General features: G+C 34.2%; 1 long non-coding RNA gene and 1 pseudogene across 1 annotated transcript in view; both read left to right on the top strand.

Annotated features, from left to right (window-relative positions):
• Positions 1–26,396, top strand: part of LOC141520298 (uncharacterized) — a 111,769-nt gene that overhangs the window by 6,165 nt on the left and 79,208 nt on the right. Inside the window, exons 2-3 of the long non-coding RNA XR_012477581.1 lie at positions 7,151–7,291; positions 7,750–7,803. This is a non-coding gene — a long non-coding RNA (uncharacterized LOC141520298). The remainder of the gene's footprint in view (positions 1–7,150; positions 7,292–7,749; positions 7,804–26,396) is intronic.
• LOC141520494 (THO complex subunit 3 pseudogene) lies at positions 18,089–22,123 on the top strand (annotated as a pseudogene).

Here is a 26,396-nt window from a genome sequence, read left to right as displayed (position 1 = left end):
TCACAGTGCCTGTCTTCTCTCCACCATCGTGGCTGGAAGTCCTATTTTTCTCTTCTTTCATGTAGTATAACCTTAAACTCTAGACAGAAGCCATTCTATGTTGATACCATTTAAAAGTTATCCAGAAAAAATATATTATTCAAAGCTCTTTCTCTATCTTCTCCCTTAGCAAGATCATTCAGTGTGCTCTCCATGTTTCCTTTATCTTTCATCTTTCAGTGTTTAAGTAATTGAAAATTTCATATCATTTATACACAGGTTCATCTGTCCTTTTAAACTCACTTATTTTCATTTTTCATCCTACTCTTAAACAGTTAGGACAGAAAAATCTCCCCAACTCCTTTGTTATCCTTCTCTCTTGTCTTTCTTTCTTTCTCTCTATAAGTATTCTATTTATAAATCCCAAACAACCCCAATAATGGTAATGATTATGCAAATAATACACTTGTATGAGAATAAAAGGAAAACATGTCTTAAAAGGAAATGAGACATAAACAAGTGCCATCAGTCTCCAAAGTGCTTGAAAATGCCCAGAAGCTTACCTAGGTGGTTTTAAAAAGACTCCATCCAACTTCCCTCTCTCCTTCAATTAACCTTGCTTTCCCTCATGCATGAGCATTCCAGGCAGGTTTTAAGATAAACTACTCTTTAGGTAATTTTGTGGGTTTTCTGTTTTCATTTCTAGTATTACAACTATACACTTTTCTATTATTTTTCATTGCAAATGTATTATATTTCAGCTACATCATGGACTAAATAAGCTATTGTGAACTAGTCAGGGATCTGAACTACAATGTATAACATTATTTCTGTGGGAAAATGCATTCCATGTTCCAAACAACAGACTTGTGAATGAACTTTTGGAACACAACTCATTTGTAAGTTGAGAGCTGCCTATAATCATACCTTGAACTCTAGATGACACCCTTCTTCTGAAGAGAACAAAATGCTTTCATATGTAATACACCACTGAGTCTGAAACATTCCAGTCAGGGAGAGGAAGAATTATTAACATCATATTGGAGATGTAGAAATTTAGGTAAAGTATGAACACAAGACATTGAGAAAATTGAAAGCCTTATCTGAAATCAAAAGCTCCAAGTTCAAATCTTGCAGCTAACTTACCTTGGTTTCTTCAGTGAGTCACTACCCTTGACTGATAATATGAGACGGTTGAATTGAATGAAATCTAAGAGCGATCTAGATCTTATATTCTAACTCAATGACAGTTAGTATAAGCCTAATTCATACATATTTGCTGGTTTATTTAATCTTCTTACTCTTGCAATACATAAGAATGCAAAATGATTAGAGGGTCTAGGCTCCTGAATCCATTGCTGTTGAATAAAGTTCTGCTGTCAAATAAAACAGTAGAATTAAATAAAACCCAAAAAGTTCTAGTCTCTGTCATTCAAATAACTTTCTTATTAGTCAAAGTTTCATCCAAATTTATACTAATCAACTGGAACTATGTGACCAAACATACCAAGTTGCTACCATATGTACAAATCTCAGCTTAAATCAATTTTTTTTTCTTTAGGCTAGATCATGCTGTTTACCAAATAGCTCTTATTAGGATGTGGTATGCTGGACATTGATTAACAACTGATTCTCTCCACAACTTTCTACAGTCTTTTAATTTCAATCTATATTATTAAAATTTTCTCCATTTATTTCCTAAACCTGAACAATCAACAAAACAACGAATTATGTCCTGATTTGGAGTTTGCCAGTTTTTGATGTATAAAGACTCACAATGAAATTTTAACAATTGGCTTTCTGGAGTTATGAGCTGGCTCAACACATCGTTTCTAGGAGAATCAAAGAACCCTAGAATTAGAGGTAGAAGGAATCTCAAAGGTGAACTAGTTTAACTCCCTCACTGTTCACTAAGACCTGGAGAGATCAAGTAGCCCATCCACAGGTGACACAAGTCCACAGGATTTAAACCTAGATCCACTGATATGAGATCCAAAGCTTTTTTTCACTATTCTAGATTATCTCTATTTAACTAAAGTTTATTAAGTACTTGACTCTCTAAGAACTTATTTCACTCTGAGTTACTGAATACAAAGTCAAGTAATCACAGGACTCCTCTTGGAAAGACATTCTTTATAGCCTAGTATATACTTCATTTCTTCTTAGTCCACTGTAAAACTAAGAGCATTGTAATTTTGTCAAAAATTTTGAATTTTTAAGGATTTATTCAAATCTACTTAGTCTTTATTCTTCTGACATGGAAAGAATGTCATATCTGGAGTAAGAGGACCTGCATTCAAATCTTAGTTCTGGCACTTATGTTTTGTGTGTCCAAAATATTCATAATGTGACAGTACCACCCTGCTAATGAGGCCATCATTAGTATCTTTGCCAAGAAAATCCAAAATGGGTCATAAGAAGTCAACATGACTGAAAACAACTGAACAATAACAATAACAACATGCATCTCCATAATCCTATATGCTAAGATATTCACTCAGTCATCCCCAATTTTCTATTCCTCACTGAAGGCCTGGTCTTTTCTAATTTTATAGCACTAAGTAATATTTTGCATGAATATGAAAACTGGTCATCTATATGGTAAATTTCTTAAATACAAACACTGTACCTATATCTCTTTACATGCCAGCTAGGTGATCAGTGTTTAGAGTATGGAGCCTGGAGTCAGGAAGATCTGAGTTAAAATTTAGTCCCAGATACTTGCTAGCTATGTGATCCTGGGCATGTTATTTAATCCTGCTTGCCTTAGTTCCTCATCTATAAAATGAGCTGGAGAAGGCAATGATAAACCACTCCAGTGGGATCCAATGGGATCACAAATAGTCAGACACAACTGAAAAACAGCAAAGATTTGTACTTTTAATCAGATAGAAAAACTGAACATGAAAATGTTCATTTAAAAAAAATCATTAGTCTTTTTTGATAGTTTAGTCTGCATTGGCTGCTTACCCTAAATAACACATTTACTTTGATAGGCTTCTCATACAATATCACCAAATAACTTTGATTTTGAAATTATTGGTATCTTTGATTATCTGATAGCTACCTATTGATTTTATGTGGTTTATCCTCACATTGTGAGAATGTGACATAGAATTTCCTTGAAAATAATATTTCTTTAAACTCTTCTCTGGTGGTGGTTTTTAAAATAAAGAGTCATACAGAATTATAGTTATACTGAAGAACAAGAGGATTTTAAAATTAGAATTACAAGGCACCATAGAGGTCAATTCACTCCTGATGTTGAAAATGAGACACTAAACTCCATATTCTTGAAGTGATTTGCTCAGGGTCCTACAAATCTGAGGTCTTTTCCAAATATTAAATTGTTGACTCTATAATTCTGGTCTTATAACATAATAGGCTTTTGTTGTTGTTGTTGTTCAGTCTTTCAGTTGTATCTGACTCTTCGTGTCTCCATTTGGGGTTTTCTTGACAATGAAACTGAAATAGTTTGTCATTTTCTTCTCCAGCTCATCTTACAGATGTGAAAACTGAAGCTAACAAAGTAAAGTGATTTGCCCAAATTCACATAGCTACTAAGTACGAGGCTCAATTTTAACTCGGATCTTCCTGATTCCAGACTCAATGCTCTAGACATTGATCACCTAGCTGTCATATACAGACAAATAGGCACAGTATCTTTATTTCAAAAATTTGCCATCTAGGTGACCAGTTTTCATGTAAAATAGGACAACTAGTACATGTTTGAGACTGGATTTGAACTCATGAAGATGAGGATTCCTGATTGCCAGTTCAGTGCTTTATCCACTGCACCAACCTAGCTCAGTTAAATATTGACTACTTATAATTGCTCAATATTTGTCTTAAGAAGATTACTTTAATCTCGATTAATTTAGTCTTTCATGGTTTGTTCTGTATATAACCATTCAGACATCAATAAGTATTTAAGCACCTATTGTATGCCTAATTCATAATACTGTATTTCCCAGAAAATATTTATTTATTAAGGCTTATTTTCAGAGATGTCTGGTGATAGGCAGTCATTCTTCCACAAATTGCTGTTTAATCTGTTCTTTTCTCTGTAAAGAAGTTCTTCATATCTTTAGTGTGGTGAGTGCTGGCTGAATCCCAGACTAGCAGACCTCTGGCCACCTCATAAAACAAGGGGCAGCATTAAAGATGAACATCCTTATAACTGTTTGTGTGCAACAGGCTTTTTCAATTTCAAAAACATAAATCAAGGAACATGCTCAATTTTATTTTTCTTGCCATTTGTGATGATTAGAGTTGGGGTTTGCTTTCTATCCAGACATTATCAAGTGCATTGTGTCTGTACTCCTAATGGTCATTCAGCAATGTTTTGAATTCATCTGTTTACATAAGCTTTACCTCTCATTCAAAAGCACCTGCTTGGGTATTTGCAAATATTTAATTATAATTTATATTATCATTTAAATATTTAAGTATTAATTCAGTATATTAAGTATGTATTAATGCTGATATTGTCTATTTATATTTAATTATTTTATGTCCATATTTAATCATTTATATTTACTTAATATATTAATATCATTTTCACTCTATCCTTTATCTGTTGCAATAACTGGACTAAATGGTTAGTCTGGATGACAATCTTAACAGGGATTTATATTGGGGCATACTGAAAAAAAATCATGCCAGAGCTTATCTAGGTCTTCAGGGAAATATAGTAATTGGGATCCAGGAATGAAGAGGTATATAGACTTAACTCCTTTCAGTTAAAGCTACTCGGGATTCGCCAACCTAAAGAGAAGACTCAAGGAACAAGAAAGCAAATATCATGTATTAGAAGAGTTGTCAGATGAAATGAAAGTTGGCCTTCTATTTGGTCCCCAGAGGGCAGAGCAAGGAGCAAGAGAAGGAAAGGGTGATTTAGGATCCTTGAAAAGAAAAATTTCCTCATAATAAAAGATATCTCAAACTTAAACAGATGACCTAGGGAAGTAGTAGAATTCTTTATTATTGAGCCTCTTCAAATAAAGACAGGATAGCAACATGCTGAGGGAAGTGTTTCAGAAATGATTAGGACTGGAAGACCAGTCATTTAACTCTTCCATATCTTAAATTGGGTGACTCAATAATACTGATTTTTGTAATATACATTTTATATATATATATATATGTATATATAGATATAGATAGATAGATAGATAGAGACAGAGACAGAGACATAGTCTCCATGAAAGAAACTGCAAAATTTATATAAATTGAGCTTCACAATAATATTGAATAACATTGTTACTTTATTTTCTCCTTACAAAAATTCTGAGAGATTAGTTCTATTGCTATTATTCTTCTTTTACATAGAGGAAACTGAGGAAAACAGAGTTAATTGACTTATCAAGGGTCTCCCAGCTAGTGTCTGAGGCCTTGAACTTAGATTTTCCAGACTTCAGAGCCACACTCTACCTACTGCTCCACCTATTTTGCTTTGAAAATAGTTCACACACTGGTGGACCAGTGGAAGAGACTAGGTGTAAAAGCAGGAGATGATTATAGTAATCTGCTGTTTGATAAACCCAAAGGGTCTGGCCGTTGGGATAAAAGCTCCCTTTTTTGATAAAAATTTCTGGGAAAATTGGAAGTTAGTATGGAAGAAACTTAGATTAGACCAACACCTCACACCCTTTACCAAGATAAGATCCAAATGGTTACAGGACATAGACATAAAAAACAATACTATAAGCAAATTAGAAGATCAAGGACTAGTCTACCTGTCAGATCTATGGAAAGGGGTATGACTAAGGAAGAGTTGGAGAATATCACCAAAAACCAATTAGATGATTTCGATTACATTAAATTGAAAAGCTTTTGCACATAAACCAATGTAACCAAGATCAAAAGAAATGTAGTAAATTGGGAAACAATCTTTACAACTAATGATTCTGACAAAGGACTCATTTCTAAAATATACAGAGAACTGAGTCATATTTTTAAAACAAAAAGCCATTCCCCAATTGACAAATGGTCAAAGGATATGCAAAGGCAATTTACAGATGAGGAGATCAAAGTAATCCACAGCCATATGTTCTAAACCATTATTAGAGAAATGCAAATAAAAGCTTCTCTGAGGTACTACCTCACATCTCTCAGATTGGCCAGTATGACCAGGAAGGATAATGATCATTGTTGGAAGGGATGTGGGAAATCTGGGACACTATTACACTGTTGGTGGAGCTGTGAACTCATCCAACCCTTCTGGAGAGCTATTTGGAACTATGTCCAAAGGGCAACAAAAATGTGCATACCCTTTGACCCAGCAATACCATTACTGGGTCTATACCCTGAAGAGATGAGGAAAAAGGGTAAAAACATTACTTGTACAAAAATATTTATAGCAGCCCTGTTTGTGGTGGCAAAGAATTGGAAATACAGTAAATGTCCTTCAATTGGGGAATGGTTTAGCAGACTGTGGTATATGTATGTCATGGAACACTATTGTTCTATTAGAAACCAGGAGGGATGGGATTTCAGGGAAACCTGGAGGGATTTGCATGAACTGATGCTGAGTGAGATGAGCAGAACCAGGAAAAACACTGTACACCCTAACAGCAACATGGGAGTGATGTTCAACCTTGAAGTACTTGCTCATTCCATCAGTGCAACAAACGGGAACAATTTTGGGCTATCTGCAAAGGAGAGTATCATCAGTATCCAGATAAGGAGCTGTGGAGTTTGAACAAAGTGCAAGGACTATTCCCTTTAATTTAGGGAAAAAAACCAGATAGCTTATTGTCTGATCTTGTTACCTCTTAGACTTCTCTTCTCTTTAAGGATATGATTTCTCTCTCATCACACCCAATTTGGAACAAGGTACAACATGGAAACAAAGTAAAGACTGACAGAGTGCTTTCTGTGGGGGGGAGGAAGCAAGATTGGGGGAAAAATGTAAAACTCAAATAATATCTTTAATAAAAATAAATTAAAATAGAAGAAAATAGTTCACACATATTTTGAACTGATTTAAAATTAGAGCCAAGGGTAGGTGGTGGCCTTGTTGTGAGTATATTAGTTTCACAATTTATAGATACTTACTACTGATGAACAAGGAACAAAAAAAAAACAATTTTTCCCTCAGAAACCCATTCCTAATAAGCAAAAAGGGATCATTCTGGTTTGAGATGGTTATACTAAATATTTCTTATAGCACTAGAAGCACAGTCCCAGTTTGCATTTATTTCTTGGAAGGAGACGAAAATCTGACAGCTCACAATGAAGTAGAAACTCAAGCTAAAACAGACACCATTTTGTGCCCACTCAGTCTTCATCTTTCCAGGGTCATACATGTGTAAGTAGCTGTTTGTTTATAGTTGAGACCTTCTGTGGGTAAATCTGGCAGGATACCAAAGACATTTAGCATAGATATTTCCTTTTCAATGCATGTGTTTGAATTTTCTTTTTTCCTGTTGATGAACTAAGTATAGCAAATGCAAAGTGATTTTCAGGAATTTATTTTAAACTATAAATGCTTCCCCTCCCTTCCTTATGGGAAGGATTCATATTTGGTAGAAAACTGCTTCCTTGTCTCTTATGCAGTCAATTCCCATTCATTCAGTAGTTTAGCAGAATAGAATATTAAATTCAACTTATATTCAACTGATCACCATCATAATGGTGGTTGATAATAAGGATATAGATCTTTATTATTAATGTAGCAATTTAAATTCATTTTTTCCTTTTAAATTTAGAATTTTGAAATCATTTTGTTTGGTATCTTTTTTTATATCACTTTCATTTTTTCATTAGATGCTTTTCAGCAGATGGATAGGACAGAAGATGGAGAGCTGGGGTTGAAATCAGGTAAATCCTAATGCCTAAGAAACTTTCTGTGTGACTACAGACAAGTCATTTAACCTTCTTAGTCTCTCTCTATATATAATTCTTCAGGCAATTAATCAATAACTATCTAAAGGTTCAATCTGGGGAGGAAGGAATAAAGAGGTGTAGAAATATCTTTTTTCTATTGAAGCAAGTGCATATTGTTGATCCAGGAGAAGAGAAGACTTTGGGAACATGAAAGCTGCATTAGGAAAAAATTATCCTTATACTTCATGACCCCACAATAGGAATGTCTATAAAATGAGAGAGTTATATTGAGTGAGCTTAAAGGTCCATTCCAGCTCTAAGGGGCAGCTAATGGCACAGTGGATAGAGCACTGACCTTGAGTCAGGAGGACAGGAGTTTGAATCTGATCTCAGACACTCAACCATCAAACCAGCTGTGTGACCTTGGGCAAACCACTTAACTCTGATTGCCTTGCACCCAGAGTCGTCCAGTTGTCCTGATTCATATCTGGGCATAGCTGATTCTGGTGGAGAAAGTGGGGCTGGTGACTTAGAATAATCCCCTCTTCATCACTCAAATCCAATTCATGTACTTGTTATGGCATCATATCCCTAATATTGTGGTCTTCCTTGAAAATGAAGGACAAATATTTATCTTTAGAGTCCTCTGATTTTCTCCCTCCTCCTCACCGAGAGCCAAGCTTTATAAAAAGGAAGGAAAAATGTGTTTTTTTTATATCCATCATTTCTGAGAGAGAGGGAGGAAGGAAGGAAGGAAGGGAGAGTCAGAGAGACACACATGGATTCTTTTATCTCTTCTAAGATTAGTTTGGTCATCATAATTGCACAACATTAAGTTTTTATCACCTTTATTCTTTCCAGTTGCTTTTTTGTAGTCATTGTGGATATGGTTTTTCTTGACTTTGCTTTGTATCACTTCCTTCCTGATACCTTAAATATGCACGTTTTATAGAATCATGGCCTAGTATACAGTCATTTCTTACTCTTGCTATGTAACTTTTAAAGCATAATAATATTCTAGTACACAGTATTTCTTACTCTTGTCAAAAAATAACATAAAGCCCAACAAACTCTTTCCAAAATAGTTCTTCAAACTCTTTCAGAATCAACCCTACAAAAATTTGTGAAGACTTGCAACTATGTCTTGGCATCTCTAAGCTTTTCTTCTCAGTACCATTTTTACCTCTTGTTAGTGTATCCATTCCAATCTCATTCCAGGAACTGAATGAGATTTTCTCACTTGTGTCTCGATCAAAACCTGCTCTCAGAGCATTGTATGATACTCATCATTAACAACTTGGTGAGCACTCAAGTCAAGATGGTTCGTCTCCTGTCATCAGAGGAAGAACAAAGTCATGTTACTTGTTTGAAAGAAATTTTACCTTAGGAAGTAGGCATGCTCCTATGCCCTTACTTTTTCATTTCTCCTAAAGTTGCATCGCAGGTAATTCCTGGGTATAGCCGAAACTATTAAAATCTGCACCTACATGATACTCACATAAACCAGGTCTGTACAACAGCAAATAGTGAAGTGAAGAGCTGACAACATTGTTTTGAATTTAGGTAATGTCAAGGACTGAATCAGATAATTGAGACATAAATTTACCTGCTCTATTTTATCTGGATCTGTTTGGTTGCATGACCCAAATCCAGGGACTAACTGTCAATGCATTTTATATAATATTTACATGACCAGAAAAAAAGAAACTAGTTCTGAGGAATTAAAACTCAGAGATATATTCTGACCTTGATCAAAGCAGACTAAATGGTTTTATAAGAATTATGTGAATCATTGAGCAGTTGGGGTGGGGGTGGGGAGTGAGGAGTGTTATTTTCATAGAAATACTTTCAGATTACTATTCCACATACATGCCAATATACATATACATACACAAGCACTTCAAAAGGCTAGGAAGGAAATCTGGAAAATGAACCAATAATTATAAAGAATGGTAGAAAAATAATGGAAGCAAATTTAATATTTTGCTCTTAATAAAATGTCATCCTCTTATGAATTTTCTTCTTCCCACACAGTTTAAATAGCAATGAGTACATTTCATCTGGCCTTCCAGATCTCTCAGCACATGAAAAAAATATAATATTTAAGGCCAATCCTACAACTGTATTTTCTTGGAGAGAGAGACTGGGGTGGGGAGAGGGATGGGTGAGAGAGAAATTCATCATAGACACATTTGCTGAAAAAGTCTGGCAGATGAACAAAACATGAGTTTTTGAGAGGCTCTGTAATGGATAGTTCTTTTTCTCACTTATGTACTTATGTGAAACTAGGAAAGATAGTAAAGTGCAAAAAAAAAACCTTACCAACTTAAAAAAAAATACAAAATCTTAGCAGTTTCCACTGTAGCTACTTTTAGATAAGTTATCCAAATGCTCTTAAAGCTGCCTTTTTATTTCCTTGAATTTTGACACCATAATATAATGTTTCATTTCTTAGAATTAGAATCAGAATTAGATAGATATGGTGAATTGATAAATACCACAGCTTTGGCTTCTTTTTCTGCAGGAATAATGATGTGTCATATCTAAAGGTCAAAAACTATTAGCCATAAAATATTAAAACTTTTAACAATTCTCTAATGACTCTCTGCCTTTTTCCTCCATAAACTATTAATAATATTATGTATTTCCTCCACACATTAGTAAGGGTCTCTTATTGTTGAGAAATTTAAAATAAATATTCCTCTTTCAAGTAGGTTTTACTTGAATGAATCAAATTGAATTTGAGGCAAAGGGCATTAGAAAGATGAACAGTTACCTGATGTAGGCTGTAGCATATTAGCAAAGCTGGTTTACACATTTAATATGGTATAAAAGAAATCGTAATAGATATTTATGCTTACAAATGACGGAGTGATAGATAAATGTACAGATAAGAGTCAGACAAGTATTTATGAGGTACCAGGTGCTATGCTAAGTTCTTGGAATGGAAATATAAGCAAGATGGAAAACACATACCATCAAGAAATATTCTAATGAAGGAAGACAATAAAGAGGTGTTTTAAACTATAAATGCATATGGAAGCATATGGAAAAGTGGCATGAGAAATATTAATAATGTCCAAGTTTATAGGCTACATGATGTGTAAATGTACAGGCAGAACAAAGCAAGACTGATAGATCGTTTGTTGATCTCTATTACAAGAACTAGAGGGCAAGCTCCAGTATATCAGGTAGTTTTAATGCAATATTGATGAAAGGAAAACTTATTGAGAGGATCATGATCATCCTCCAGTGTATTGAACAATCACATTTGTAAAAATCCCTGGTCTGTAAAAAATGCAAAGTACAATATTTTATCATGGAGATAAAAGTAATAACAAAATATATTTTAAAATATGTGCATGATGATATTCTAATGTAATTATAATTAATCTTCCTTTCACACTACTCTTTTTTTTCTGGTTGATCCTTTAAATGAACTTAATACTTCCATGAATAAATACTGTAATATACACTGTGGGTATTCTTTCCACTGGGGCACATTGCAACAACACCACAAAATAGGGGCAAACCTTCTCATAATTCCTTACAATTCACAGGTAATAACACATTTCAGCCAGTTAAGAACAATAACCATTTGTTTTTTTTTTTCTTTGTCCTTTTTTCTGAATCTCTCTATGTGTTTTACAAGTTCTAATGAATTTTCCTTCCCATATTTTCTGCGTTAACAAAATTTTGCTATTGTTTTAGATATGAATAAAATTAGTCAATTTCTCTCTTAGGCAACTATGATAGCAATAAAAATAATGCTGCTCCAGGTAAGAAAGCTAAAAGAGGGGCAGCTAGGTGGTGCAGTGTATAGAGCACCTGCTCTGGATTCAGGGAGATCTGAGTTCAAATCTGGTCTCAGACATTTAATAATTACCTAGCTGTGTGACTTTGGGCAAGTCACTTAATCCCATTGCCTTACAAACAAACAAACAAACAAAAAAGAAAGCTGAAAGAACTACCTTGTCAAGTCATCTCTAATTTCTTCTTCCTGCTCTGCTTCTGTTATTTTTATTCTTCAAAGCCTGTGAACCTAACAGTGAGAAGTATCACAAAACTGCTAGTAAAAGAGAGAAGTTGTCAGTAATTATGTAAATGTTGGAGGCAACATATGTATGGAGGTGGGGATTAGGAATGGAACTGTAGACTAAATGAGTGACTATTAAGTCAGTCATGAATTTTGATGATATGTGTGCAGTCACTGAAAGAACTTGGTATAGGACATCTTGACAGGCTAGAACATTGGGCTGAATCTGCTCTGATGAAATTTAATTTGGCTGGATATCAAAACTTCTACCTGGGTTCAAAATAAATCAGCTTCAGAAGTACCATGTGGGAGAAGCATAGCTGGACAACAATCTGTATCAGAAATATGGAGGAATTTTATAGGACTGCCAACTCAAAAATGATATGACAATTAATGTACTTGGGCTACATTAGACAATAATAAGGAGGTGATAATTCCTTTCTACTCTGCCCTAGACATATCCCACCTAGAATCTTTCATTCAGTTCTGCCCAACAAAAACAATGGATAAGATGGAGAATAGTTTAGTGTACTGAATCGTTAAGTACCTTGGATGTATGATATATAATAATAATAATGCAGACAATAATAACTACTTGTAAGGATTATTTTCAGCAGTTGTTTTGGAAGGCTTTGAGTTCCACATATCTCTCCCTCCCTTTCCTGCCTCCCTCCCCTTGACAGAGGATGGCAACTAGGTCAAACATATTTCCATATTAATCATGTTGTTGAAAGAAGAATCAGAACAAAAAGGAAAATAAAACATGGGAGGGAAAAACATAAAACAATTTTTTTTAAATTGGAAATAGCAACATTTGATCTGCATTCAGACTTAAAAGTTCCTTCTCTAGATGTAGTATTTTCCATCACAATTCCTTTAGAATTGTCTTTGTTTGTTGCTTTGTTTGTTTGGTTTTTTAGTTTGTTTTTGCTTTTGCAAGACAATGGTTTAAGTGACTTGCCCAAAGACACATAGCTAGGTAAATATTAAGTGTCTGAGGCCGGATTTGAACTCAGGTATTCTTGACTCCAGGGCTGGTGCTCTGTCCTCTGTGCCACCTAGCTACCCCTAATTATTATATTGCTGAGAAGAGCAAAGTCCATCATAATTGATCATCACACAACATTGCTGTCAATGTGTACAATGTTGTCATGGTTCTACTCACTTCACTTAGCATCAGTTCATGCAAATCTTTCCAGGCTTTTCTAAAGCCTAGTCATTCATGATTTTTTAAAGAAAAATAGTACTTTATCACATTCATATACCATAATTGAACACTAGCATTTTTATTTTAATTTGTTTACAAAATACCTTACAGATATTCATTCTTTTGATTCTCACAATCATCCTGTGAAGTAAGTAATATTACAGATGAGGAAACTGAGACACTTGACATTTGAAATGATTTGCCCAGGATCATGAAGCTACCAGGTGTCTGAGGTACTTGATTTGAACTCAAGTCTTCTGGACTCCCAGTCTAGCACTCTATGTACTTTGCCACCTGGTTGCCTTCTATGAAGATCTATTGAAGGAATCAGTATGTGAGTTGGGGATGCTTGTAGCATGTAGAAAAGAAGACTTAACCATCTTCAAGTATTAGTAGAGGTATCACATAGAAGGGAGATTATATTTATTCTTCTTTGTCCCAAAAGACAAAACCAAGAATAATGTCTTGAAACTAAGAAAGAAAAAAAAATATGGTTTAATGTCAGAAACAAACAACTTCCTAACAATCAAAGGTAACAATAAATTAAATGGACAGCCAAAGGAGATGTGGGTTATCTCTCATTAGAGGTAACTTCATTTATTCAAGTAGAGATTGAATGACCAAATTGAATGATTGAATGATCAAATATTTTGTAGTGGGTATTACTTTGGGGGTTGAATTTGGTTAGATAGCTGCTGTACCATCCATCCATTCCATCCTGCATAGCTCTGAAATCTCAAAGCTGGAAATATTTGTATTACATAGCATATATCTATATATGCACTCAAATGAATATTCACATACATATGTATATACATCCTTAAATGTGTACAGATTTCTATTTATCAGAATTGCATAGTAGACCTAAGTATAGGTTTTCATGTTGGGAAAACAGGTTCAAGTCCTTTCTAGAATACCTGTTACAGACAAATCTCGTAAATTTTTACTGTCACTGGCAGCTCTCTAAGATTGTAAGTTACAGAAGAGTCATCTGTTGGCACTATTGGATGGTTTTTTCTCACCAGAGAATTCCCCATATCATTGATATCATATATCTAGACAAAAATAGTTGGCTAGATCTTTCTAGTGGAAAAGCACCATGGTGCAATAAGAAGAGTATTGGTTTTAGTGTCAAAGGTTCGAATATTCCACTTACTAGTCATGAAATCTTGAGCAAGTCACTTAATCTCTATGGAGCTAAGTCTCCTTTTTAAAGGGAGGTAGGAGAATGGACTAGATGAACCTTTAGCTTAAAAGCTAGGATCCTGTATATCCATATACTTTTGTTTATTTATTTCATTTCTGAATTTATAAAAGAGAACTCTAAGATTTCTACCCCATACAATTTCATTTATACATATATGCATCATGGATAGCTTCAAGACCATATAGAGACAGTCTTCCCCTTCCTCCCTGCAGGTGTGTTATGTATGGTAACTAAAAAGACTAACCAGAAATCAAACCTTTTCATCTCTCCATTATATTGTGACAGTCAAAGACCCTCAGGCACTGACCTTGAAATGAAAACAAGACTTCAGAAGAGGGGCTCTTTAGATATAAAATGTCAAAGAATGACCTAGTAATTGTACTTCTCTATCCTAAGGTATTTTTCATTGGCATTATGTAACAGAGGCATGAGAGATGGGTCCCTTTCAGAACTAGAACAAATGCAAATTTGGGTACAAAATCAAACCTAGACATGATTGACTGGCTGTAGATATTTACTCTTCTGGGTACAATAACAGTGGAACAAAGGACATCTGAGCATATGTATTGCTATTTTCATGCTGAGGGGACTACTTTATTATCATTGCCATAAAACTTTGGAGATGAGAAGGCATGGATTAGTGCCACCTACATAAAAGCTGAGTATTGTATTTATTCTTTCTGGTTAAAAGAAAGGTTAGCTATTTACCAATCCCAAACATCACATCTACATTCTGGTCATACCATGAATTCAATTATACACCAGATCTCTTTAGAGTAAATATGGGAAAAGCATCCAAATTAATTTTTTTGTCTTGGAAATTTGCCATATTAACTATGAATGACAAATTTTCTATATTAACTATGGTGCCCACAAGAGCTTTGATTTAGGGCTAGGGAATCTAATGGCATTTGCTATGATAAAATTTGATCTCAGATAGGCCTGTGATAGTGTTTATAAATTTGCAGAGCACATTCATGTAAAGTGCTGTATGTCTTTGAAGGAAAGATGATTTTGACCTCCATAAACCTGTAGAGGGCTGAGATTATCCCTTAGTAAGATGCTGATAACAAGCCAATCTCCTTTCTGTGAAAGAGAAATTAAACATCTTGAACATAATTATGCCTGCAAGAGCTCCATTCATCAGAACCAGCCCTTGAATCTGGGACCTAAGCACAGACTTAAAGAAGTTTCTTCCATATCAAATTTGGTTTTGTTGCAATTACGAAATCGAATGTGTTCCCAAAATAAGTGACAGTCTCAGAAAACAAAAACCCTATATGCACTGCTGACTTAGATGTGAAAAACATTTCTTAAAAATCTGTTATGCAGCAGGTATTGCAATAAGTGCCAAGATGAAAAGAAAATTAAAGGAAATCATATTAATCTATGCTTCCATAGTTTGGAAATATTTTGTGTGTTAACTTGTGTGTTTTTTTCTTTGATTTTATGTGTATGTGATTTGAATTTGGAGATTTGGAAGCCCTTGGGTTCAAGTCCTTTTTAAAAATATGCTTTGGGAAAATAACTTAATCTTTTATTATTGTAGACAACTCTCTAAGATCTTAATTGACAGAAGAGTTATCTATCTATACTGTTAAAATGATTTTCTATGCTTGGAAATACTAAAAATGGATGTGTATATTTAGTTGTATATGTGTATGTAATAAATCATATGGATTTTTAGGAGTCATGGAAGCTCTCAAGATAACATGATTGAGATTTATAACTGTCTTTTTTGTACTCCTAAATTGATAAGAAACATATTATCTTGCCAGGTATTATCTAGGTCTGAAAATCTATAAATATTCAGGGGAATTCAATTCAGCAATGTCAATATGTAATTCAGAAATGTCAACGATTGTCTATAAAGTACATACTATATACTTGATATCATCTTAATCTCTAACAAAACAAAGATAGGATACAGTTCCCACTCCCAAGAAGCTTGGTAGAGAATGATACATATAAAAGGTGAATTAAGTATTATGCATAGCATTATCATTTTTAAAACATTATGGAACTAAATCTATGAAGGTAAAATGACTCACCCAAGCTTAACTATGAAAGTTATCAAGTCTGACTCCATGTTTAATTTTTTCATGCTTTATGTTGTTGTCTCTCATAAAAGAAATAAAAGAAAAACTTGTGAGAAAGATCAATCATTTTCAGCAACTAAGTCTTAGAGGGGGAGGAAAGACGGGCAGACTGAAACAGAGCGGAAATCTTTATGGAGGAAGCAGCACTTAACTTGTGTTTTGAAGAAAGGTATTCAACATATAAAGAAATGAATGAAGTACATTAGCAAAGGAATAGAGATTGGAGAAGACAGGGTTGAAGCCTCATGAGTCCCCTCCATAAGTGTTCCAAGACCTAATGATTCCCTCAACTTTGCCTGCTCACTAGGTGTGCTACTCCAAACATGTTTCCTGGTCACATATTTTCTTGGCATATCTCATCTCCTACAGGTGTTGCAATAACTTTTAAAATGTATAACATATATATATGTATCTTTTTCAGATTAGACTTTAAATGTCATTTGAATTGAAATAATACATCCTCTGGTTGACTGATACAAAAAAACACATTGATGAAAGTTTCTGGGCCACAGTTTTAAAATAATTGCTGACCAATAATTTGTCTTCAAGTAGATTTCAGGCTACTCACACGTAAAGTGAATGAGAGGTTCTATGAACATAATCTCCGATGGTTATAGTTTTGAAAGGGAAAAAGTTCTTTGCTTTTTTTAGTTCATGCAGTCATTAAGGTTTTACAGTCAGCATAACTTTCAGATAGATAAGAATTTATTTAGCTTTACATGCTTGATGAAGGCACTAAAGTTCATTTTCATTTTATCTGCAAATTAAAGAAAGAACCATATAAAATTATAGGAGTGCTTTAAGGAGACCCTTACAAAAATGGTGTGCTATGGAAATGTTACACAATAGTAACAAGGGTAGTATTAGTGCCCATGATTTTTTTCTTTTGCCAATTAGTTTAACGTCAGTATTGAATCATTTCAATTACTCACATAACACAACTCTACTAATCACTGACAAGTGTGGCCCAGTTCAGGGAAATCCATATGTCTCTTCAAATCCCAGATCTGAAATGCACAGCTTTATGAAAAGTACATCCTACTAATGTCCATATGTAGGCAGACAATAATTGGATAATGTAGTTGGTTTCATCTTCCTTCCCTATTATGCCAATATATATAAAACTTACTTTATGGAAATGAAATGCAGTATTTGACAATTTAAATTAGCACAAGCATATGAATGAATATACATTATATATATATATATATGTATATATTATATATATATATATATTCACCATTGGACCTATCATCTCATTGGTATAAGAAATTTCTAGGGGGGACATCCTTCTGCCAATATGAATACTCTTTAATTTATAATCTTAGAGTTGACTGGGGCAATAAGATCTCTAAGTTACTTGCTAAGGGTAACATAGCTTGTAGAAATCTGAAACAGCCAGTAAATCCATTAATTAGCCAAAAACTGACAAGGCAAGATTTGAACCCTTGTTTTCCTATTTCTCAAGATTGACTGTCTATACATAATGCCATATTGCCTCTCTAACATAGGTACAATAGGAATACAGAGCTTTTTTTAAGGTTTTCTTAGATTCTTGGCACTGAATCATGAAACCTGGATTCTCTTGACTGTTTTGTACCTGAATAAATAAGTGACTGTTGATCAAATTATTTAAGTATTTATGAATGAATACAAGGTTCAAAACTTTGTCAAAGGAAACATTTCATATTAACTGATGATGTCAGTTATGTTTATGTCTCTAACTAGGTATGAGCAGCTTACTAAAACCTCCTAGGCAACCATACAAATGTAATGTGTCAAATATACTAGGATACTGTGTGCCTATGGAACCACATTTTTGGAGGAATATTGAGAAGTTAGCATCTAAAGGAGCGTTATCAAAGTGGAGAGAACTTGAGACTACAGTCCAAATGAAATGTGGTAGAAAGAATTTAGGATGCTTGGCCTGGAGAACAGAAGACATGTAGAGGCAGGGGGAAGAAAATGATCACCTTAAGGAGTCAGAGGATTTTTACATGGAAGCAACACTAGATTTCTTCAACTTTTTCTTAGATGTAATACTGGTTGGAAGTGGAAAAGAGTCAAATTAAAACTTAATGTAGGGAAAAACTTTCCAACAATTAGAACCCAAAAGAATGCCTACCTCAAGAAGTATTGGACTTTCCTCAATGGAGGTCTTAAAAAAAGATCATAGATATCATAATAGAATGAATTCTTATACAAGTTTGTATTGGGCCTCATTTAAAATGACAAAACTCTGTTATTCTTATTTCTAAGTGCTCTCTGGACAGGTCAAACTAAAGTTTGTTTTCTTTATAATTTTGGGTGGTCTGAGAATCACTGAAGTTTTCCATCCAGAAGTATTTGAAAATAACGAAGATAATTTGAAAAGATCTGTTGGGCATCTTCTATTAAATAAAATACTTACTGAAATTTCCTTCATCATAAAAGAAAAAAACAGACCGTGATCAAAATACTATAGTCAAATGTAGTAGCAAAAAGGAAGATTAAAAACATGATTTTAATGGATGTTGATTTTTAACTTGTATTCTAATAGTGATTTCCTTTTGTTATACTGAAAATATAGAAAAGTCAGATAGCTTTGCTATATTTTCAGACTGCCAAATGCCAATAAGAGCAGACTGCACAGTGAGACAAGTGTATTTACTTGGCAATGTGTTACACACTATTGGTAATGATTTTTCAATTGAAGTTGGTGCCTTTTGCTCAGTAATGGTATAAAGTTTTTAAATTGCTTTTAATTATAAGTGAAGAGTAATGGTTAGTATTGTTTGTACTCTGATTATTTGTAAACTTTGTATAATTACAACAGGAGATATAGAAAAGTAGGTTTTAAGATTTATCTAATAAAACTTGCTCCCTAAGTAAATCTCTAATTAAATTATCTTATTCCCAATAAATGGTATTCTTTCGCTACAAACTCAAGGAAACCAATTATTCTTTTATGGACAGAAATAATTGTTTAAACTATTTTTTCTTTATTTCAATTCTTAGTCTTACCCTAAATATTTTTTTTTCAGATAAATCACAGGGGATTATAAGCTTGGGCCAATAATGGAACTTTTTGGGTTCCTAAATTATAAAGAAAATCAGAGGACTAAGAATTCTGATCATAGTCCTGAAGCAGCATGGGCTAACCTGGCACAAAAAAAAATGTATCCTTTGCTGAAACAAATCTGAATGCTCCAAAATGTCCTTTCCCTGATCTGAATATCTTTCTCCTGATATGGTGAAGTAGATCTCCTTTTTTTTTAAACTGTTAAATATTCTTTGTCTCATATAATTACAATCTCCAACCTGAAGTACCAGGTTTGTCTCTATTTTACCACATCATCTCCACCCCCATCATGTACTTATGAAGTTGATGTTTAAAGAAAAGTAGTTGACATTTGTCCCTATTGAAATTCATTATCTGAGATTCAGTCCAATCCTGTGACATGTCAAGAGCTTATCAGAGTCTGACTCTCATATCCAGTCTCTTCAAACCTTGAGTAATATGCAAATTAGATGAACATGCAAGTTCTGAATCCTTGAAAAAAAAGTTGAACAAGGAGCAGACATTGATCCCTCAAGTAGTCTACTGAAGACTTTGACATTGAATCATTAGTGATTACTCTGAAGTATTTGTTCAATGAGTACAAAGTTCATCTCTTTGAATTTTCTGTCTCTTACATCCCTCTCCCCAAACACAAAACATGTTTACTTTACCAAATACTTGCTAGAATTTTCACAAGAATTAAAGCCAAGATCACTGGCCTGCATAATGGTGGTTTGTTTGCTTATTTATTTGTTTGTTTGTTTTTACATAAAAGTTTTCAAGTTCTGTTCCCTTCCATTTTTTCAAAACTTGGAGCAACTTTTGCCTGTTTTCAATTCTGTTGTTGATCCAATTCTATAGTTTCTTCCTGTTCTATTTATTTCAGCTATCAGTGGATTAGCTATTTTTACCCCGCAATTTTCAGTACAAAGGTAATTTTCCTGGACAGAGAAAACAGTAGTAGAGTAAGAATTTAGCAACTTTGTTGTCTCCTTTTGTCACTAATTTCAGTCAAACAATAAATTCCAATTTATAGGCCTACCCAATTTTCTTTTTTTAATTTTCTTTTTATTTCTAGTTCTCAGTTATCTCCCATCCTCAGTTCCTCCCTTCTTCCATTAAGAAGGCAAGAAATATGATGCCCACTATACATATGAAGTCTTGCAAACCAGATTTCCACATTAGCCATGTTCCAGAAGAAAAGATTGTGGGAAACAGTGTATACCCAAAGCTATACTTATACCTATGCCTATGCCTATGCCTATACCTATATTTATACCTATAACAATACCTATACCTATACATATACCTATACCTATACTTATACCTATACCTATACCTATCTATATATCTTTATCCATATCCACATCTATATTTATATCTATATCTAAATGTGTGTGTGTTTTACACATACACACATATCCATATACATACACAAATGCTTCAGTCTATACTCAGAGAGACCATCAGTTCTCTTTCTCTGGGTGTGTATAGCATTTTATATCATGAGTTCTTTGGATGATAAATCATTGTGCTGATCAGAATTACTAAGTCTTTCAAAGTTAATTACCTTAACAATATTGCTGTTACTGTGTAGATTGTTCTAGTTTGCAAGTCTTGAGTTTTTCTGGTCATCCCCTTTATCTCTTACAGTATAATAATATTCTATTACATTCATATATCATTACTTGTACAGCCATTCCTCAAATGATAGGCATTCCCAATTCTTTGCCAGTACAAAAAAAAATCCCTATAAATATTTTTGAACATATGGATCCTTTTCTTTTTTCATTGAGATTTTTGGGGGTATAGACCTAGTAGAAGTACCCCATCTCATTTTCAATCCCATCTTTAGCTGGTATGACTAACCTTACCTTCATTTTGTTTGTTTCAGCTTTCTTTATCAGCATCACTTCCCTCTGAGCTTTAACTATTTTAAGTTATACTTTCCTAATGCTTAAAAGTAAATTATCCATGGTCATGACACATGGTGTGGTGACAGGGACTGGGTCCTAAGGTAGTGTGAATGGCAGTCTATCCTGCTATGTGGTCGGGATGCAGGAGCTGTTTAGGAACCACAATACTAGCAAGTGTCTGGAGCACAGTGCCAAGGTCTCCTCTATGCCCAGGCGTTCCACCTGGCTCCTTCAACAAGACTGACAACATCTTCTTGCTTGAGAAGAACTGCCTGATCAAAGAAATTAACTATTGAGGGCATTTGGACAGTGTGGATCAGCTTTGTTGGCAAGAGTTATCCATACTGCTTTGTTACTGTATCTGGGGACAAACTCTCACCTCTAGGACTTTAGAACTACAAAATACATTACCACTATGCACACTATAGGGGAGAACATTAACATTTGCTAATGGGCAGCAAAGATAAAGTGATAAATTTTATCGATGCTAAAACTCACTATTCAAAAGCAGAGGGGCAGTTTAAATTTGAAGTCATAAAAATCTCCTGGAACATTGCTGACAATATTTTCTTCCTTACTAATGGCAAACATTTCCATTTCATGACCTGAAGTCTGTGAAGTCCTTCAAAACCTAACCTAACAATTGCTTCAGTATCAAATTTGATCCCACATGGAAGTAATTTGCCACAGAAAGTGCTGATGTATTGCTTAGTTTTGGGGACATTGACAAATTGGTGGGTCCACTGCATACTGACTCCACAAAGAGGTTGGGATAAATACCTGGGAAAAGCAGGCATAGTTTTTTCTAACTGATTCTCCCCATCCCCAAACATCCCAGAAGAAAAAGAAAAATTTTTCCTTATCAACAATTTGAATCTACCCCCACTTCTCTTTGCAGTAATGGGGGGAAGAATGAGGTGGCAGAATTTCCATTGTAATAGTAAACTCTTAATGGAAAGAGCACTGCATTTAGTCAGAGCAGTTGTAAGAAGACTATTTGAGATTGTAGGCCTCTGTCCAAAGCTTAGCACTGCTGTTATCTAGAATTCTGTCTCTCTGGGTCTTAGTTTTCTCCTTTTTTTTTTTTTAAAAAAGAAGTATTTGGATGATCTAAATCCTATTATTTGTCTTTCTCAAGGAATTGCCCTATGTACTTCAAGAATTCTAGGAGTGACTACAGTAGGTGAATAGTCTAGCCAGTTTCTTCCTTTTTTCTTATTGCCTTTAATTTTGAGAAGGTATTGTAAAGTTTTATTTGGTAATCTTTTCTGACTCTAAAATTTGTTGGTCTTAGCAGGTGACAACCTCACTTCTTGATCAAAAGTGGCATGCCCCATACTAGTCAGTAACCGCATCTTGAATACAGATGAAAAAGAACAACTGGTGCCTTAGAACTACACTTCTTAAAGGAATAGATTCCTCCTCTGTAAAGAGAGAGGGTTGGATTAGATGACTTTTAAATTCCTGTGATCCATTTTTATAGCACTTGGTTTACAAAATAATTTCCTCACAATAACCCTAAGGGGAGGAGAGGAGGCTATTATCCCCATTTTATATGTAATGAAACTGTGGCATAGAAAGTCTAAGTAACATACCCAGGGGTCACATGGCTGGTAGAGCAGGTAATTCAGCCTGAATGACTGTAGGAGATAAAGAACAATTTCAAGATCCAAGTTACTATCTCATTTGGATGTATCCCCATATATGATGTGTATCTTGACAGCTTTCCTATCTTTATACTCTTTCTACCTGTGGGGTCAGATAGTGAATAGGAATGTAACATTTTGAGGAAAGTATCTTGTAACAATAATTTTGACTTTCAGCTTTTAATAAAAGTAAAATTTAGGGACATTCTTAGATTAAATAAAAAGTAAATTGTTCATTTAAAAATATTTCTTGTTTTTTTTCTTCATGAAATAAAGGATATTCCCTCTCCCCTTTTTACTAAATGGAATGGGGGTCCACAGTTTCTTTTTCCCCCTGATCTTTCAATTTACTTATTTTTCACTATGTTTTACTAGTGAATAGACCACTGGGTAGATGAAACTTTAGCAGCCCTAGATTGATATAATACTTAAATCCTTGTTTCTTGGATTTTCAATTGGGAGGATAGGGACATTGGGCAATTGGGGGATGACATTTAATAATTTATGAGGATGAAACTCTAAGTCATCACTATCTTTCTAATATGTTAATTTTCTAACACCTTAAGCCAATAGTTAGAATCAAACAATTTTTGACTTAGGGGCAGCTATGGAAGAGATAATAACAAAGAAAGAAACTCTTTACAGTGGCTGTCTTGTGTATTTCACTCTTTGGGTATAAATTCAATCAAGCTGCTTCTGAATTCTAGGGAAATGTAGAGCAAAATTATAAATTGGGAATCAGAAGATCTAGGTTCTATTCATAGAGTCACAAAATTTCAGAGTTGGAAGGTTATCAGCCAAAATCTTAAGGAAAAAATTCCTCTACAATATATTCCAAAATGATCATACAGGTTTTTCTTGAAAATTTCTAATAAGGGAAGAGTCAATCCTTTTTGATACTGCCAATTCATATTTGGATAAGTCTAATCATCTCAGTTTGGGTGGGTGGGGGAAAGCACCATTAATGCATGTCACCAAAAGATTCATGTAAAGGAATTATGAGATGCCAGTATTAACTTGAGGAGAATATTGTTACTAATGCCCCTACAAGAATAAGAAAAGATCAGTCTCAGGATTGGTCTTTGGAAGCTATTTGGAATCTTACCAAGAGGTTCTGTCCTTAACTTTTCCATAATTTTTCTCATCTGTAAAAGACATTTTTAAAAATACAGGATGTCTCTCTACTTTGAATTCATGTTTAGGTTAAAAAAGATGTATCCAGTGCTTTGAAATCTTTGTGAAGATCTTTCTAATAAGCTAACATTTGTAGGAAGTTATTGTATAAGAGCAGCTAGATATCAATGCCCTATTTATTAAAATAATTATAGGTACCTTAATTTTTGTTAGAAGGGTTAGATAATAATCTGGAAACCACTATGATATTCACAAACAAAATATACAATTCTAGAGAATGTAGTGCTGCAGAAATAATTCTAGCATAGAATTGGAGGAGCTGGTAAATCCAGATCTGCCAGTTACTATCTATTTGACCTTTGAGAAGTCACAACATCTCTAAACCACCATTTACTCATCTATAAAATGGATCTAATGCAGATGAGATAATTTGTAAGATGCCCTCCAGCCCTGAGTCTATGATACAACTGTATCTCTTCAGAAATATAAGAATACTTGTTGGAGAAAATTTTGAGCTTTGCTCATTAACATGTTCTAGACTGAGGTTCCCTTTCTCTTTTCTTCCCATAAACTTTTTTATTAATATAGAGAATTTCCTAATGAAATCACTTCTGTCCTGAATTGAGGGGGGGGGGAGAGAGAGAGAGAGAGAGAGAGAGAGAGAGAGAGAGAGAGAGAGAGAGAGAGAGCGAGAGAGAGCTGACCTTTGGTCATAGTACTTTTGCAAAGTAAAAAGGTCTTTTTTTCAGTCTAACAAATAGAAATGGGAACCAGACAATTCTCATAGAACAGATGCCCTTGCAATTGTAAATCATTTCCTCTAATAATGCTTGGCATCATTTTTGTTAGGTTTGTATCTCTGGTATAATTACATGATGATTTTAATGGAAATTATAAAGAAGTATTTTACAAAGGAATGGCATATTTTATGTGCAGTTATATGTAAATTTGCAGTTATAAATATGCAAGTTTTCCTTCTCACATGGGTATTTGCTTAAGGATCACTCTGATAAATGCAAACAAGACTCATATTATTTATTAAAAGATTGCTGAGATATATAACAGTAATTGTTATGCCTCTCAGTAGAATTCACTTCTGAAATCGACTGTAATTCCTATTGACTGATAGCACAGAGCAAAGATGTAACATTTGAGAATTGTTGAAATATTAAAAACTGAAAGTTATTTTTTCCCCTTTTACTAGGATGAACAAAGCATTTTCTATGTGTGTGCATTGGAAATATACTGGAAAAGAAGATTAATCACTTGAATTTTTGCAGTTAGATTCTGAAGTTCATGTCCATTCAAACACACTAATAGCTAAGAGAAAAAATCTCTTCATATTTGGAATATTGTACTTTTAGGTATGGAAAGACAGCAAGGAATACTACGTGACTTGATTTCTTCTTCCACGAAGAAGATTGAAGTTGTGAAAAAAAATTCATTTCATAACAATGTTATGCAAGACATGTACATGAAATCCAGGAGCATTCAAGACATTCCTTATTCAATGAATTTCAGTTTGATTCAACTAGTATTTATTGCACTCTGACCATGAGTGTACCATTGTGCTAGGTTTTGTCAGGGATTCAAGAAAAGTAGAAGACATATTTTTATTCCCTGAGAAGTTTATGATTCCACTGGAAAATATAGTAAAGTAAAAGATCACTTAAATTAATGTCATTGAAAATCATTTGGTTTGTTTGGAGTCTCAGGCTAGTTCCTGGCAGTTGCTGTACAACTTTGATATTTTTTGAGTAGTTGCAGCAATGGCATATGGCATCTGCTTTCATCCTGATAATTTGGCTCTTAGGAAACCAGGATTTAAACCTGAAGAATTTTGTGCAAAACTCCCCTAATGATGGAGAGAATAATGATTCAAAGCTGCATGTCTCTGAGGGGAAGAGATAGTGAACAGGTTTTGGATAGGAGAAATATTCTCTCTTTTTTTTTCTTGCAATAAATATAAATGGTTCCAGAATCTATTTAGAGATAGAACCTTGAAAAGAGACTAACTGTGGAAAGCAGACAGGTATGAGATGTCATTGGTCTATGGCCTATCTCTTAGCTGATTTGGGGAATTTATACCTAGGATAAAATCAGGGCCTCTCCCTTGGTTGAGCGAGATCCTAGTCTGCTCCAAACTAAAGAACTAATTTGCCTACTTCTATTTTGCCATATATTCTAATCTGCAGAAATTCACTAATTTCTGTTTACTATTTGCTTGAATAAATGGGATTACTTGCTATTCATTAATTATGAAGGATATGTAAAGCCACAGGCCTTTCATTCTATAGACTAC

Source organism: Macrotis lagotis, chromosome 4, assembly GCF_037893015.1.
Source record: "Macrotis lagotis isolate mMagLag1 chromosome 4, bilby.v1.9.chrom.fasta, whole genome shotgun sequence".
Taxonomy (NCBI): Eukaryota; Metazoa; Chordata; class Mammalia; order Peramelemorphia; family Peramelidae; genus Macrotis; species Macrotis lagotis.
Note: the sequence above shows the minus strand (reverse complement) of the source record. Positions and strands in the feature narration are given on the sequence as shown.